The following is an 18350-nucleotide window of genomic DNA, read 5'->3' as shown; positions in this document are numbered from 1 at the left end:
TAAGATACAACAACAACAAGGCAGAAGCTATACAAAAAACAAATTAAGATTAAAGACAGACCTTAGGCGGTATAAAGAGAAATTGAGAGTTCCAGTAAACTGTTTTCCCTTCGAAGGGACCTGAAATCTTAATTCTCTTGTACCCAACGACAAGATCTCAAACAAATAAAATATTGTCGCCCCCACCGCAAGGGGCGGTGGGAAGACACCCCCAACATGGCTCTCAATCGTCCGCTAATCCATATTTCAAGATTTCAATGTCTTTATATGTATTTAGTGGCCTAAAATCAGGAATATGCAAAAGCAACAACAGAAGTGTAATCTTCGTATGTAAAAATGTTCTCATTAAGTTCCCAAGAGATCATGATGATGTTGGCTCTCCCTCTCCCTCTCGCTCTCACCGTCTTTGTGGACATACGAAATAAGATTTTTTTTTTGTTTTTTTGCCGGTTGCCACACCTGAAATTCAACTGACTCTGAGTCGCTCTCCCGCTCTCTTGCTCTCTATTACGCTCATAATTGCGCCAACGCAACGGCAGCTACGCAGCAGCAACGGCAGCAGCGAAAGAACAAGAACAGTAACAGAAAGAACAACAGCAAAAGCAAAAGCAACAACAGCACCAAAACAGCGGAATAACGAAAGACTTCAGCAGGGAACTACTGCGTCGCGACGTGTAAATGCGAGGGAGCGGGAGAGCAAACGCTGCCGACGCCGATGCTCTGCCGACGACAGCAGCGAGTTAGCTGCCCACCGGCGCCGCGTCGGTGCTGTTGCTCAGTTGGTTTTCATAGGCGCGCCGTCGCAGTTCGTTCGCAGTTCGACGTGACAGAGAGAAAAGCAACGACAGTCAGACACGACACGACACGCACGCAGACAGACACACACATACACAACCCACAACAAGAACCGTTTCGCGCGCGCGCTCAATATTTGTATGGCCACTGTTTTTTTTTTTTCTGTTGTTTTTGTCGTGTTTCAAAGTTTGTGTTTTGGTTTTGATTTGTTTTTGTGGTGTGGCTGCCCTTTTGCCTGTGGCCTTTTCGGTTATTTTGGTGTTTGGTGTTTGGTGTTACCTGTACCCCGTACCCCGGACCCTGGACCTGACCTGCAGGAACAACAAAAACATCAGCGAAAGAAACAGATTTTTGCATACTTAAGGATTTGTGCGCTGTTACGCGTGTGCACTGCTCTCTCTCTCTCTCTCTCTCTCTGGATTACTAGCTCTCTCTCTCGCGCGCAGGCAGGCGAGAAGAGCGAGTGAGAGAGGGGCTGGCTGCCCTGCCTGCTCGGCGACAGGTAAGCAACAAGCAACAACAATTCCTATGTACTTTAAGTCGAGCGAAGAGCGGAGTTTTTTCTTTTTCGACAACTAAATGTTTTAAAAAACCCTTTTGTTGCCGGTCGAACGCTAATGAAGCTGTCTGTCCCTGTCCCTGTCCCCGGCCCCGGCCTCCCCTCCGGTGCCCCGCCCTCTCTTGTGTTTGCTTGTGTCTCTTGGTAACAAGTTTTCCCGAGTTTGCGGTGGCTCTCCCTCGCCCTCCACGTCCTCTCCTCACCACCCCACCCCATCCCATCCCACCACATCCCATCGGTGATTTTCGTCTCTCTTGCGCTCGCTCCTCTTCTTTTTCTTGTTTTCCTTCTGCTGCTTCTTGGCAATGCATTTGGAACCAGATCTAACAAGATTTTCCACCAACAACAAAGGAAAACCAACAGCAGGAGCCACAAGAGAGAACCCAGCAGCTAGCATCTCTGCTTCTGCTTCTGCTTCTGCCTCTGCTCTTGCCTGTGCTTCCTCTCCCGCTCTCCCGCTCACCCGCTCTCTTACTGTTCGTGCGTGCTTGTGTGTGTGTGTGTGTGTGTGTGTGTAAATGTTTTTGTTGTTTTGCCGCTGATTAAATTGTTTTGAGAAGTTTCGTTTATAATTTGATGTCCTATCGCCTTCCCGCTGGCCCCTCATCGGGGAACTGCTCTCAGCTTTCCACCCACCCACCCCTATCTCTCCATCCCTCCCTCTCTCGCACTCTCCCACTCTGTCTCTCTATCTTTCCCTGTGCAATTAGGCAGCATTTATCTCGTTTTAAATTTTCGGCACTTTCCACCGCCCAGCGGGTCCCGCTTTTCCCAGCAGAATCCCAAACAAAAGCACAAATGAGGGCAGGGCGGGCGGCGGATGGAGGAGGGGGCAAAATTTTAGTTCGAAAAAGTTCCTTTAGAGTCTTGGAAGGGAAACTCTAATCAGAAGTTTCTATGCCTGATGCCTGATGCCTGATGCCTGATGCGGGAGCTACCACAACAGATGGGAATTCCCCAACGTCCCCTTTGCCTCTAGATGGACCGATAGCCGATCCAAACTGTTCCCTGAGACTCCTGGCAATACTCTTCTTAGGGTTCTTCCCTCATAGGAAAGGTTTGCGCTACACGGGACTTCTATCTTCAGTCCAATGGTATCCAATTGAATCATTCTTCACAGAGCCTAATCCCCAGCTAAACCCCCCCCCCCTTCGTAGCAGAGACCTACTTACTCAATTGTTTCTCGCTCACTTCACATGACAGTCCCGACCCGAGTCTCCAACCCCTCACCCCGAGAGCCCCTTCGGACGAATCAGTCTCAGCCCAGGCTTAGTTCCAATGCATTTTACTCACCCCGCACCCCGCACCCTGCACCCTGCCCCCAGCACCCAGCAACCTGATGGCAATTGAAATGCTGCTGCAGTGGCATCATCTCCTCCATTTATACCGAGCACTCGTATCGCTGAGGGGTATATAGCGGATGGGCATAGACATAAACAACTTTTGAGTATTCCGCTCATCCGAAAGTGCTGATTGGAGCGTTGGACAAGGAATGTCGTGCCCCAATCGAGTGATATCCAATTGGATGGAGCATTGGGTATCCCACAGTCGGGTGCCTGGCTGCCTGGCCGCCTGGCCGCCTCCTACTTGTTGTTCTCTGCGGCATGTCATCATTAGGAAGATGTCGCCTGAATGCGAGCGCACTATAGACTCGCTTTGTATCCGGGAAGCTGCTGCTTCGACAACCTCGTTGTCCCTTTCGTGCCACCCCCCCCTCGACAGGAGTGAGGGGTGCGGGGGACTCCTGATTCTGTGTCTGTGCGGCGGGGCTCTAATGCATTTTTCATGCATACATTTAGCAAACGTTCGCCAATCAGACGACAGACGATGCCTGCCGCTACTTGATGCCTGTCTGGCCGTCTGTCTGTCTGTCTCTCTGTCTGTCTGTCCCACTGTCCCACTGCCGAAGTGTCTGTCTGGCGATCTGTCTATCCATCTGTCGGACTGGAGTGTCTTTCGACTCAGCTCGACTGCAGGTTTTTTTGGTATTTGTCATGTTGACAAATTGCAATGCCAACCAACCAGCGAACCAGCCAACATATGTGAGACGTGGGGAAGGGGGATGGGGGGGCTCTCTCACAAATCCCAAATCCATATGCAAATGCCAGTGGCAGGAGCAGGCAGCAGGCAGCAGGCAGCGCCAGGTAATCTGCATGACAATCATTTTTTTTCTCCTCCCAAATGCACTGGGAGAAATCCAGAAAAATGATTGCGACTATTATAGGCCAAGTGTCTCGGGGGCAATTAGCTCTGCCATTAAATGGCCTCGATGGCTGTTCAACACTGGACCGAGGGTTGCATTTAGATAATGCATTAATAAGCTAATTGTTTGATTGCTTTCCGACTACGATTATTACTAATGAAAGAGAGAGAGAGACATGAGCCTTGGCTGAACCCCAATGAGAGTCAAATAAGAGTCTTACAATCCTTAACAGATTCGGCACATTTCCTGCTCCTTCCCCGTAAAAATGCAAATAAAAATTTATTTAAACCTATTCCCCAAACAATGTTTTGCTCCAGCCGGAAGGGCCCAGACATTCTCTATATTCCATATATATACACTTTCATATATATTTGGCCCAAAAAATGCTAATCAAGGCCTTTGCTGCCGCTTCCGCACTTGATTTCGATTTCCATCACGTTAATCATCAGCGCATCGCATCGCATCGCTTAAGTGCTTCGTTTTTTTTTTTTTTTTGGTCAGCAATTTGTGGAACGATGGAACGAGGGAACGTGTGGATTTGTGTAATGCCATTATCGGATGTATTTTGCTTGGCTGGGCTTGGCTTGGCTGGGCTTTGGCCTCGGCCAAAGATGAGATCATAGCCGAGGCTTTGTTTGCCTTTCGAAGGAACTGACAGCGCTCTTTCTCTCAGGAGAAACCAAAACAAATAAACAAGAAACACTCAAACTTTTTAAACAAATCTACAGAACGTGAGCGAAATTTAAAAAGCAATCCACACCGCACCAGGGATCACTTTTGACCCTTGAGAGGGGTTTTCTTTTTGAAATTTCCAAGAGTTTTACCGAAAAGATATTGCTTTCGATCTAGATCCATTCGAAACTATAAACCTTTCACCCTGTAATATCTACCCCTAAAGTGCTCTCTTCCTCTGCGGAAAATACTAGTACCCCAAAGGTTTTCCAGCCTTTTCTTGGGTGAAATCCTCTACAAATCTCAGATTTATTGAAATATTTTTGGACAATAAAGCAAACCATTAAATATTATTAGATTAGATTAATTCAAATTTGTTCTTGAATATGATTATTTGATATTTGATTTGGAAAAGGTCGCGGGTTTTACGGCAGCAGCCCTCGGTCGGTGGGTGCCTTCTGCCAGGGGGGGGGCTCTACCGAAAATGGATTTATTTTAAACCAATTTAAAGGCTTAGAGGCATTTTTTCAAGCTTATATTCCATCACAATATTCCCAACGCACCAAAACAATAAATCATTAATAATTATCTATTTATTTCATTTATTATTATAATTATATTTATTATTTAAAATGTTTAATATTTTTATATTTATTATTCTGTGTATAGATTATTATTTTTTGTATTTATTAAATATTTTTCCACGATAAGTGGAAATTTCTGGCCATCTTCGAGACACTCACCTCCCAATTGGTGACCCCGACCTCGTAGACGATTTATTGTCTTACCCTTAGCAGGCACCTCCCGCCCTCCCCCACCTCCTTCCACCGTCCATTTCGGTCAGTATCGAGTTCCGTTTGAATACATCAACAGCAGACGTCCGCGAGAATAATGAGCAAAAGGCAAATGATTATTTATTAATTAACAACTGCAGCGCGGCACTCGTATGGCGGCGGCACTGGGCCTGGCACTGGCCGACACTCACGTGAAGCATCATCCCATCCCATTCCATCCCATTCCATTCCATTCCATTCCGGGACCATGCCATCCGTCAGATTGTTTTCCAGGAATACCCTGCCCGTAGAGTATATAATTTATTTGCTAATTATTTAAAGCCACATATTGCAAATAATGTGCTTATACAATAAACAATAAGCAACAGAAAGAACAAGAAATACTCTGTTGCGCGTAGAAGTTCCCCCCAAGCCCAAAATCATTCCAGTCCAGTCCCCCCCCCCCTCAAACAGGTCTCGAGACAACTCGGGATCGTATCGAAACAAAGGGGGAAAAAACTTAATTAGAAATAAAAACAACAACAACGACGACGACGACAGGCAGCAGGCAAATAAAAATTAGAAATCTGGAAATGTTAAGCATCACATCAGCGATGGAGTGGGGCTGTGGCTGGGGCTGGGACTGGGGATACGTGGCGTTTGTTCTCTTGCAAAAAAGTTTATAAAAAAACGGCAGGCAGGGCCTCGATTACGGAACGCCTGTCATGTGAATGGCTTATGCTAATTCTATTTCGTATCGGAATATCCGTCGTAATTGCTGCCCCACAGATGGAACATCGAGAAGTGATCGCTGAAATTGGGAAGATCCAAGAAATAACCAAGACAAGACCCAGACACTCGATGAGTCAGCCGATGAAAACGATACGATTTGATTGATGGAAAACAAACCAATGCATAGCCCCCTGCAAACCCATTGTTTGTGCAATTAAAAGATGGAAAACATCTCAATATCGGAAGTTGAAATGAGTTTCCTCTTGCCATTCAATCAATGGAGACCCGAGACCCCCCCCAATGGGGCCCTGCAGCTGACTCAGACAGCGACAATTGAGCTTCTGGCTGGCTGCCACATGTTATCGGATCTACTGTGACGGTGACTGGACTTTTCTCCACCTTTGGGCCACCATTCCATTCCGTCGTTCCTTGGTATTAATTAGAACTCGCCTTGTTAGCACATTTTCGATGTCACAAACTTTTACCCCCAGCCCCAGCCCCAGTCCCAGCCCCCCCTTCTGTAATTGAATACATTTTTTGGCTATATATCTGAACTATGGCGGTCTGCCATTTGGATTTGAATTACTGTCAGATGGAAGGGGGGAATGGGGGAATGGGGGAATGGGAATGGATGGAAGACGAGACTTGGAAACCTTTTGCGCAAGTTAATGAATGAGCTGACATTTCGGCTGGGCCACAGGGGGGGGCCACAGGGGGGGCCACAAAGGGGGCCAGCCATGGCAAAAGTTCAAATATTGGTTTGCATCAGTTTACACACAAATAAAAAGTAACAAAAAGTAACATGGAAACATACGGGGGCGGGGGGAGGCGGAGCGGGCAACCGGCAACCGTGCCACGTGTGGGGAAGGGGGGGAGGGCCCTTGGGGGGCAGGGGTGTGAGGGGTAATACTAAAAAAAGTTAAACTAACTAAAAACTTTCGACGCTTCGCTCGGGGTCCTTGCGGATCGCCACAGTCCGAGAGCGAGACCGAGACCGACCACGGGATACCCTGCCAATCGATGTGCAAGCATACACTGGGAGAAAACCGAGTCCATCAAACAGTTTCAAATACAAAATAATATATTTCATTTTTAGAAAATATATTCAATTGAAGTATGAAAATATATAAATATATTTATTTCTTAAAATAAATATTTTTGTTATTTTTATATTTATTTATTTTTAAAAATAAATATTTTTGTTATTTTTATATTTATTTATTTTTATTTATATTTAGTTTTCAAAAGAACAAATATTTTTATTTTTAAAATGAAGTATTTTTGCTTTTAAAATGATTAAACTATTATTGATTAAATATTTGTATTTTATTTATTCTATGAAATATATTTATTTTTAAAATGAAGTATATATATTTTTGGATGAAATATATTTATATTTTCATATGAATTTTGATATATAAAACCAAATATATTTATTTTTTTAAATCTTTATTTATTTATTTTTTTTATATGAAATATATTTATTTTTTATTTGCAATTTATTTATTTGAAATATTAAATATTTTCACTTAAATCAAATTTTTTTTTATTTAATTTTTTTTTTAATGAAAAATATTTATTTAAAATACTCAATATTTTTGCTTTAATCATCAAATATATTTAATTGTAATATACAATATATTTATTGTTTTTATATGAAATATATTTGTTTTTAGTATTAAATAATGTTATTTTTAATACAAAATATATTTGTAAGAAATATGAAATATTTTTGTTTAAAAAAGAAATATGTATATGTATACATTTTAAATGGGAAATACTTGATATTTTAAATGTTAAATATATATTTTGTTTATGTATAAAATATGTTTAAATCAATTATTTTCATTGAGGCGATAATGATATTCCATTGGGTTCAGGAATCGCCTTTTCCTGAGATAATAATGCCATCCATGCACTGGCCAAAGCCCTCGCTAAATTGGTGGATATATTCCACAGAGGAACACAACATGCCCCACGAGGGGGGAGAGAGAGAGAGAGGGAGAGAGATCTCGCCACGAGGCACGACCACAAGGTACGAAAACACAAGGAAAAGAAAAACTTGCGGACATAATCACAGCTGTGGCCGATGCGAACGTCGAATGGGGAGAGGCAGAAGGGCAAGGGGGAAAGGGGGAAAGGGGGCAAGGGGAAGCGGTGCTAAGAGGACCACAGACCACAATGAACTTTGGCAAGACTCGAGGGAGACAAAAAGGGAAGCGAAATGTCAAAGGCCAGGGCGAAGACGGAGCAGCCAGAGCGCCATGGCTCCTCCATGGACTCGAGTCGGTCTTGGTCTCGGTCTCTGTCTCGGTCTCGACCTTGCCTCGAGTGCCGAATAAAAGTCGATCATAAATATTTGCCTAAACAACAAACAAAAAGCCAAGCCCGGGAATAAAGCAAACTTAAATTAGCCATCAGCCCCAGCTTCGGCCGAGGCCGAGGCTCCAGCTCCGGCTCCAGCTTCGAAACTCCCCTCTTTGCAAGCCAAAAAAAGAAACACAAAAAATGTGTGCCATAAAATGTAAATAACGGTGGAAAGCTGCAGCTTCGGCGGCGTCTCTGGCAGCTGGAGCCCAAGCATGGGGCATGGAGCATGGAGCATGGAGCATGGAAGATGGAAGATGAAAGACAATGTGGCTGAAGAACGGGCGGGGACCGGGCCAAGACCAGACCCAGACCCAGAGACCCTCAGACATCCCTCCAGATGCTGCCCCCTCCCTGGCCGCCTGTTTGTGTGCTTTTTGTGTAAAAAAAATAAGTTAAATGAAGATATTTGTTACAGTCAGTGCACCTTGAAATTGTTCTGCGGCAGCGGCTCCTTTGGCACCCACTCCAGCTGTGTGTGGCAAGGCAGACAATGGCTACAGCAGTGGCTTCAATCAGTCAATCTTTTCGGTGGCTTTCCTCAACGAGAGAGTATTTCCCCATTCGACTTGCAGCCAGGACTTGTACTCCTTTCGAGGAGTCTTCTATGTTATTTTTCGCTCTCTGCTCTGATATCCTGCTGCTTCTCCTTCTGTTGCTTCTGAGTGCCAGAGCCAGAGACAGATTATCATCAGTGGGCAACTTTATTAGTGTCATTAGATGCAGTCAAAGCGCACGGCATGAAGCAGAAATGCAGCCCCAAGCCCCAAGCCCCGAGCCCCAAGCCCCGAGCCCCACCCCCCCCCCCCCCCCCCCCCCCCCCCCGAGCACTTTGTGCTCCACTCCGACTCCTTCTCTCTCTCTGTCTCTCCTCCGACTATTGTTTGCGCTTCTCCTTGGCATTCTCCCCCCCTGCCCCCCCTGCCCCCTGCTTTGCAGCGACTAACTGCAAATTAGTAGCTACTTCTAGCAATTTATCTGCGCATTGTACGAGCACGGGGGAGATTGGAGGCTCATTATGAATACGCGCTCGCCGCTTGGACACTCGTCATCGTCATTGCTGCAGCACGTACACTGAGAGAAATCTGTGCCCCCGAGCACAGTGTCTGCCCTTCAAATTAGGTATATTTTCTGCCAGTGTAGGCGGGAGTGTTGCATAAATTTGTGTATGCTCATTATTTTCGGCCAAAAAAGGTGCGGTTGGGGGTCGGTGGTTGGGGGTTGGGGGGTCCTGCGTAGCCATCCTACGGCTTATCCCCCCTCCCCCACCACCCACTCAACTCTGTCTGTCTGCCACTTCCATTATTGTTTAGTTTCACTGTAGTTGAGTGGCATTCTGCTGCTCTGCTGCTCTGCTGATGCCTTGTATCCCAGCTTTCAAGTTTTCAAGTGAGTCAAAAGTTTCCTCTGCACACCGACAAACTCCTCATGTGTCTCTCTCTCTGTGTCTCTGTGTGTGTGTGTGTGTGTGTGTTGCTGGTGGCAACCTAATTTTTGGTTTACGTTCAGTTTTAATGGGCATGAGAGCAGAGACATCAGCAGAGACAGCGGCAGAGGCAGCGAATGAAGGTAGCAAAAATTACTACCAGCCAGAAAGGGTAAGCACTATACTATTCTCTACTCCCACACACACACACACTCAGGAAGGGGGAGAGGGGGACAGAGCGCCACCGCCCCTTTTGGAGGAGGCAGAAAAAACAATTGTTTCTTGTTTATGGCCCCAAAGGCAAACATTTTAAACATTTTTGGCTCTCTTCAGTCTTCAGTCTTCAGTCTTCAGTTTGCATTGCGTTTCGGTTTCGTTTCGGTTTCGCTTTGGCTTTCAGCTTTTTTACTGCCCTTTTTTAGGTTTTTTTTGTCGGACGGCAAGAAAAAACTGCTCAAGGGAAAAGTAGGGAAAAGGTCAACAGAGACTTCCACCGAAGATCAACAATCTCTCTCTCCCTCTCTCGCTCTCTCGCTCTGTGTGTTTTTCGCGCTCTCAATTTCCCTTTGGCACTTTTCAGTCTTCAATTTCCGACCCCCCCCTCCCCTCCCCACCGCCCACCGCCCAAAAGGACTGTTAATTTTCCAATTTCCAACCATTTGAAAGCCAATCTTCAGCCCCAGGCAGCTGCTATTTGGAAAACGTACTAAAAACCAATGATTCTCACTGAAGAATATCCTCAACGGTCTGGAGCTTATAAAAATTAGCCAATCCCATAGAAAATTGATTAGTTTATCGGAAAGGCTTATCCATCTTTTGAAAAGCGCGGTGGAAAAGCTCTTAAAACGGCATTAAACTGAAAGGCTATTTACTTTGTATTTTATTTAATATTAATTTATTATTTAAAAATATTTAAGACTGTTGCTTTGATGATTCACTGTCTACGCCTCAGATTACAATAAAGACTTATCAACTAATTAATTTAATCGGGATTCCAATACATATATTTTAAAATTTTATATTTTGTATAATTTTTTTGTTTGGTTTTGTTTTTTTTTTCGCTTTTTTCACTGTTGTGCTTATATAAAGTTGAATTTTAAAAATTAAGTTGATTTTTTTTTTAATTTAAAAATGTTAAAAATGAGTTTTTATATTTTTAAGTTCATGTTTCCATTATAAAACTAAACTTTTTAATTTTATTTGATTTTTAAATTTATTTAATTATTTATTATTATTATTATTTATTTAATTTTTTATTTATTTTTTAATTACATTTTTTATTTATTTATTAATTTAATTTTTTTATTTATTTAATTTTTTATTTATTTATTAATTTAATTTTTATTTACTAATTTAATTTCTTATTTATTTTTTTTGTATTTTTTATTGTCGATTTTTTTTTTACAGTTTTATAGTTTTAATGAAATTTTCTCGAGTTTTGCCATATTTAAATTTCTTAATCATTAAATAATGGAATTAAAATTGTTTCCTTTGGTTGCTAAATTTGTAAAATTTATTTTTCACTTCTTATTTTTTAATTGTAGAAATTTTAGATTATTGTCGTTTTTTTTAATATTTTTTTTTGATTGAAAATTTGTTTCCGATTGTGGAAAATTTTCCACTAGATGATTAGAGGGTATTCCGTGGTGGGGATAGAGTGCTGTTCCTTGTTAAATATTTCTCCCAATTCGAGGACCGTTTGTTGCTCAGGTTTCTGCTGAGGTTTCTGCTGCTGGATGATGCCTCCTTTTATTTCGGCAGCCCTGCTGGCAGTCCTCCTGCCGCCTGCTACTGCCTGTTGCTACTACTAATTACTGCCGCTGTTTCTCCGTTCGTGGAGTCCTTGCCACTGCCACTCTTTGCCACTCGAGGCTTGTTGCCATATGCTAGCCTCGCCTCGCCTCGCCTCGCCTCGCCTCGCCTCGCACTCCTTGCCACTTGCCACTTGCCACTGGCTCCATCTCCATCTCCGTCCATATGGGGCAGAAACTTTTTCTGTTGCCGCTGGCTGGCTGGTTGGCTGGCTGGCTGGCTGGCCAACTTGCTCTCTGGCTGGCCTACTCGCATTAATTCTCAGTTAGTATGCACGGTAAACGCTCGCGGTGCCCCCGCCGCCGCCCCCCCTGCCACCCCGAAGGCAAAAAAAAAATATAGAACAAAATGCTCTTCACGTTGAACTTTTTTTTTGTTTTATGATGTACGAAATAGTTTTATAGCAATTTTTTTTTATGGCTTTTGGCCAGACAAAAGCTTGACTAAATGCCAAGGGGCGGGGGGAGGGGGGAGGGTCTCTTCCATGGCCAAAATCAAATGCAATTAATTAATAAAAAGCCAGAAACAAAAGAAGAACCAACAAAAACGAGGAGATCAACTTTTGTTGGCCTGCAGCCGTTTTTTTTCTTCTTTTTTTTTGATTTTTTTCCCGGCTGCACTCGAAAGTTTTCGCATAAAAGAGATATGTTCCTGATGAATTTTGGCCAACATTTTTGAGCGTTAAATTATGGAAAATGTTTGCACGAGGGAAGGGGAAGGGTATGGGGAAGGGTAGGGGGGCGGGGACGAATCAAATGTCTTCTCTAACACACAGACACTTACGAAATGATTTCCGTTTCCTGTGCTCATTAAAGTGTCCGAAAAAAGAAAGCGTCGACCGCATGGATACACGACCGCGGCTGCGAGTACAAGCCAGGCAGATACTCAGATACTTAGATACTCAGATACTCATCGCCGGCCACAATTACAACAACAACAACAAATTAAGCAGAACAAAAAACCAAACGAAAAGAGAAAAGTAATTTAGTGAATAAAAGAACAAATGATAGAACCTCTCGGGTGTGCCCTTTGGCTGGGGATTGTAGACCCGTGGGGGGGGGCTAGAGGGGAGGCTATAGTCCCGGGGAAGCGTGGATTCTACGGACAGAAACCAAGGCCCAAGAATCAGCTGGTTCTTGGAGCTTTGGAGTGGACAAACATTCGATATATCCGACTCCGGACTCCGAAGTCCCGCAAAAAGCCCACATAGTTCTACCAGCTTTAAGGCTCGAGTTTCTGGCCTTAAATGGCCCAAAACGGCCGGAACGATGGGCAGGCCAGGGTACATAATGTTTGGCTTTCATTGCATGCCCGTAATTGTGCCCAAGGGGAGAGCCCCCAGGGGAGGGGCTTCGGCTGGCAGTATCTCTTGGCCATTGAACATCTTTCTTTTCGCACATGTTTGGCTTGAAAGAGTCTCCGGTCTCCGGTCTTCGGTCTCCGGTGGCAGTCTTCTGTTGTTGTTGTTGTTTTGGTTGCCAGTCGCTAATGTATTCAAAAGATATCGCACGAAACAAATGTGGATACACAGATACACAGATACAGAGATACAGATACTTGTCAGTTGTTGGCGGATTTTCTGCTGTTTCGCCTGTTGCTTTGAGACCCCCCCCCCCCCCCCCCCCCCCCTGCCCCTCCTCTATTGGCCAGAAGAGGCCACGCACACCGCAGTGTGAATGACCCTTTTGTCGTCGTCGGCGTCGCCGGCGTCTCAGTCGCTGTCGCCGCTGCCGCTGCCGCTGCCTCTGCCGCCGTCGTCTTCTCCTTCATTTGCTCTTTCGCGGGTTCGCCGTTCGCCGTTCGCCGTTCGTGTGTGGATTTGTTTGCCCTCACACGGCGAGGGTACTCCAGTTTTTGGACAAGCATTGAAATATTTTATATTCCATGGAATCGAATAATTATAAAAAATTATTTTTATTCATCAATCTATGTACATATATATATATTTATTTAAATGTAATTAATTTATATTTATTTTGTAAATATTATTTTTTATTTTTATTTATTTTTTATATATTTTTTTTAGAATATAATTATTTATTTTAAGTTATTATTTTGAAGCTTTTGATATACTTGAAGTGCAGGGTAATTTATATTTATTTTCTATATATATCATATATTTTATTTATTTTTTTTAAATATAATTATTTGTTTTAAGTTATTATTTTGAAGTGCAGGGTATTTGCACTTCGTTCGAAGGCCTTCGCCTGTCGTGCATTTTTTTTTTTCGGTGCACAGTGCACAGATTTTCCGAGTTTCTTTGTCGCCGCATTCGTCGCTGCATTCGCTTCCCACTTGGCTCATTTGTTTGGTTAGGGGGAAAATAATAGAAAATTCCGAAAAGCTCTGCTGGCAGCCGTAAGCCGAAACAAAGCCCCACATTAGGCCCCCATGGAGGGGGTCGAGAGGGGGGGGTGCCAACTGGGCAACAGGTAAGACCCAACCTGCAACTGGCACCGAAGCCTCGTATCGAGTGGGCGGGGGAGGGGGGACGGGGGTAGGGGCAGGGGACTCGGATGGGGTGATCTATTAAAATAATTATCGATGCAGTTGGCCTGTAATCATTTTCTATGGCTTCCTATTTCACATTTCGCAGAAAATATTTGTTGCGGCAGTTGTCGGGGGGCATGCATGAGTGTGTGGCACGACTTTAGAGCGTTGCGGCGGTGGGAAATTCGGAAAAATTGCTTGCCGGGGGAGGCAGGGGGGAATTGCGGATGGTTTTTTGTTAGAATTGTGGAGTAATAGAAGTAAAAATATTTGTAAATATATATTTAAAATATCTAAAAATATATTTAAACATTTAAAATATGTTGAGTAAATCTTATAAATAAAAATGTAATTTAAATTCAAATATTAATTATATTTAAAATATACATTCACTTATGTATATATTTGATTGGATTCAATACAAAATTTAATTTTTGGTGCATAAAAGTGTTTTTGAATCTAAATTTATGCTTTCTTCCATGAAATTAAAAATCAAATAAATATTCCCTGTAGAAAATTGAGAAAAATTCGAAGAAAAAAATTAAAAAATATCCAAGAAAAGGCTGTGGGACCCCAAGATACATGATTATATTATCGTATGCGTATCGTCTTGGAAACTTCTGCCTTGGGTGGGGCCACTGGGTACTTGATAAACTCCTTTGAAGGCTCGCACACATGCTCTGGAGAGTGGAGAGTGCCCTCCAGAGTGGATCCAGGCACCCGTACAGACACCCATGCAGAATCCGCAAAATCGTCTGATATGGGGAGTACTTTTGGGTTCTCAAAAGTGCCCTCGAAAATGGGTTAACCACACACACACACACACACGCGCAGAGAGAGAGAGAGAGAGAGAGAGAGAGACTAATTATAATCAATTCCCATAGGAACGGAACAGAACGGACTCTCGGTGGGGGGTAGGGGGGGTTGGTGGATGGGGGGGGGGGGGGGCCCCATTGGAAGTCGTAAAATGCGCAAAAGACAAAGCAAATAAGCGAACGTGACTTGAAATTATAAAATTAACACGAATATTGTTCATGTTTATTTCGGTTTTTGGTCATTTTGGCGATAAATTTCATTCTCCCAACACGCACACACACACACGCACACATCTACATATATATATATGGTGTGTTTGTGTGTTTTTTTTCGCTCATTTATAATATTTCAAGCGGGACTTCAGTCCAGTCCGACGGCCGTAAATGCATTCAAATAAATAAGTGAGTAAATATGCAAATCGGCCGTCAGGTAGAAACAAAAATGGCGCCAACAAAAACACTCGAAAACTATATTAACAAACAAATAAAAATGTTGTGCGATCATGTGACGATAGTACAATAAATTGCTTTAATTGCCTCCATTTCTCGCTTGATGTTTGCTCCCCTCCGCTCCCCTCCGCTCTACTCTGCCCCATATCCCCCGAACGGCTCTCAAGCGAGTTTCTCCGACGGACACAAGTGGGTCAATGTTCCATCTGAATATCTGAACATCGCCAGGAGTTTGTCTCATCTCATCTCATCTCATTTTGGAGCCTAGAGACGAAATATCCACGCAAATTGTGGAATATTTCTAGTACTCAGGTCTGGGTATATTTTTTATTACGCCCCCAGGCCTTCAATTCGGTATTTATATCAATTAATTTGGATTTTTAAGCTTGGATACTGGTTATTAATCACAAGAGAATTCAAAAAGAATTAATCAAAGTCGAAAAATGTGTCACGGGTGCAATCATAAATGCAGCCACACACAAACTTTTTTAAATAAAATTTTAAAATTAAAAAAAATCATTAAAAATATATACATACATATGTACATATGTATATAAAAAAAAAATTGAATTTAAATGCTCCTTCAAACACCGGAAAGTCTCATGCAACTGATGCATATATAAAAAAAAACATAAATTTAAAAAAAATAATAAAAACTTTTAATTTTTAATTTGTTTATAAAAAAAATTCAACATTTTTTGATTTCAAAGCCTTACAACAAATAGTTTAAAATTGCATACAGAATAAATATTTTTGTAATTTGTAGCATTAATGTATTAATTTTTTAAAATTATTTTTAAAATTTAAAAATTTTTTGTTTGCTATAAAAATTAAAAATGCAGTCTATTTCTAAAGTCAACTAAAAAAATCGGATTTTTAATCGTATTTCCTACCTTTAATTATACAAATTAGAATGCTTACAAAACCATATAATCAGCGATGTCTTAATCTCAAACTATGCTGTATCTCGATCCCAATTTTGGATAGTCAGGGACTGATTCTGTGTGAGTGTTCTGTGGGAACACTTCCATCAGTTGAGGCTTAGTTTTCGAGCTTAATTGTCGTCTAATCATAGCATTCTGCATGAGTACTCGTAGGTCCTGCAGTAGTTTTCAATATTTAATTAGATAACAGCAAATATTTGTCGTACGACGTCCGACTCCGACTACAAAATTCGTGTCTGTCAGTGGAATGTGTCGAGGGCGAAGTGCTTCAGCTGATACTCGTATGAAAGCGGCAAGCTGTGAATAATTGAATGGCAGAGACCCCAGCAGGGGGCTGGCTCCGAGTCCCCTTCCAAAATGCTCGACCATCAAATCGCATTAGACAGGCAACGGCCAACAAAAATATCTATGTAATTGCATTCGCACGCATTTTTCAAATCGTTTACATGGCATTCAAATGGATTTGATTTGATTTTCTGGGGCTTCTCGTTATCCCGCACTCGCTGTCGCCCTCTCGCTATCGGCAGCTCGATATATCGGTATATGTATCTGTATCTGTATCGGTTACGGGTTCGGTTTCGGTTTCAAATTGTGATTGTTTGCATACCGACCGAATTTTGATTGGATTTTGTTTGTGCAAATGAGCCAGGCACGGGCATTTGGACGTACTTGTTACAGAAACACTCGTCTCGTCTCGTCTCGTATGAATTTGATATGGGAATCGCTGCTGAGGCCAATGCCAATGCCAATCCAATTCAAGTTCAATAATGCCCCACAACACCAGCAACAAAAACCGAACAAACAGACAAAAAACGTCAAATAATGGCCAACAACTTTGTTTGCCGAAACGGAATGATTCGCAGGGGGAGGACAGGACATTGTGGCACAGTGGCACAGTGGCATCGAAGCATTGCCTCCATCAGAATGTATGCCATGGCATATTCCGGCACTAAAAGATGTTTCCTGGAGAAGGGAAGTAGGTATTGAAGGGAGTTATATTATAGGATTAAATATGAAATATTTCATTGTTTTATAAATGTATTTGAAAACATATTATTTGGAGTACTTTTCTTTATACAAAAACTATTTCTATACATTTATTTTGTTCCATTAAATATTTAACATTTTTAATGGATTTTTTAAAATTTTTTTTTTAAATTATATTAATGTGTATATATTTTTATATTTATGTATATATTTTTTATTGATTATTTGAAATTCAAATTTTAAACTTTTGTAGATTTTATTTTTTTTTGTAATTTTTTTAGATTGAAGTTTTTTATCCAACAATTTTTTGTAACTTTTTTTTTACTTTTGAATTTTTGGAAATTTTCTTATATAATTGTTATCTCTTAAGTTTTTCTATAATTTTTTTTTATATAAATGTTTGAAATTTTTTAATATATTTGCTGTCTCTTAAGCTTTTTATTATTATTTTTTTATATACATTTTTTAAAATTTAATTTGTGTCAGTTTTCTAGTACCTTTATATCTTAAAATCTTCAATATTTGTTGTTTATTTTTGTTAAATTTGATTTCACTGTTTCCCGCTTGAGTTTTAGCTGCCAAAATGGGAGTGCCGCCCCCTTCCCCTCCCCCTGGGCCGGCCCCGTCATACTCTTTACGGTACATACTCTTTAGTCGTTGTTCAAAGTGCTGGCAGCTTGACTTTTGTGGCAGTCCATGTCCATGGTCAACTGAGCAATAGATCGACATCTCACCTATCCGTCCCATTCCATCCCATCCCATCCTCCAATCCCCCAGTTCCCCCAATCCCCCAGTTTCCCTTTTCTTCACAATTTTCGTCTGATTCAATCAGTTTGGCTCTCCACTCCTCTCCTCTCCACTCCTTTCTTTTTCTTTTATTTTTTGCAACATTTTTATTATTGAAAATTGTTATTTTTCCAGACAAAGAAAGAGCGAAAGAGCGAAGGAGAGGTGGAGAGGAGGAGAGAGGGGGATTGTGAAGTTGAAATTGAAATTGGGCGCAGCTGGCTGGAACTGCGGCTGCTCCTCCTCTTTTTCCTCCCGGCGCCGGGGGGGAATGGGATGAGGAGCGACAGTCGACACTCCACAGTCGACAGTCCACAGTCGATAGTAGACCTTACTGCAGCAGATTTCCGCCTTGGCTGGCTGGCTGGCTGGCTGGCTCCTGTCTATCTTCATTTTGATTTCTGGGCTTTTCGGTAGGTTTTTTCCTCTGTTTTATTTTCTTGGATTTTTTTTTCGGGTGTGTCGCCTGTCGCGTCGCACCTTGAAAGGGCCAACAATGGGCCGCCTCAGCCTCAGCTCCAGCTTCAGCTAAAATTCGA

At 42.2% G+C, this 18350-nt stretch overlaps 1 protein-coding gene across 1 annotated transcript in view; it reads left to right on the top strand.

Moving 5' to 3' along the window:
• Nucleotides 1-987: 987 nt before the first annotated feature.
• The window catches only part of LOC26531966 (uncharacterized), a 63225-nt gene continuing 45862 nt past the window's right edge, over nucleotides 988-18350 (top strand). Inside the window, exon 1 of the mRNA XM_015185842.2 lies at nucleotides 988-1297. The gene's annotated coding sequence lies outside the window, so the exon portion shown is untranslated. The remainder of the gene's footprint in view (nucleotides 1298-18350) is intronic.

The sequence above is a fragment of the Drosophila pseudoobscura genome, chromosome X (genome assembly GCF_009870125.1).
Source record: "Drosophila pseudoobscura strain MV-25-SWS-2005 chromosome X, UCI_Dpse_MV25, whole genome shotgun sequence".
Classification (NCBI taxonomy): domain Eukaryota; kingdom Metazoa; phylum Arthropoda; class Insecta; order Diptera; family Drosophilidae; genus Drosophila; species Drosophila pseudoobscura.
Note: the sequence above shows the minus strand (reverse complement) of the source record. Positions and strands in the feature narration are given on the sequence as shown.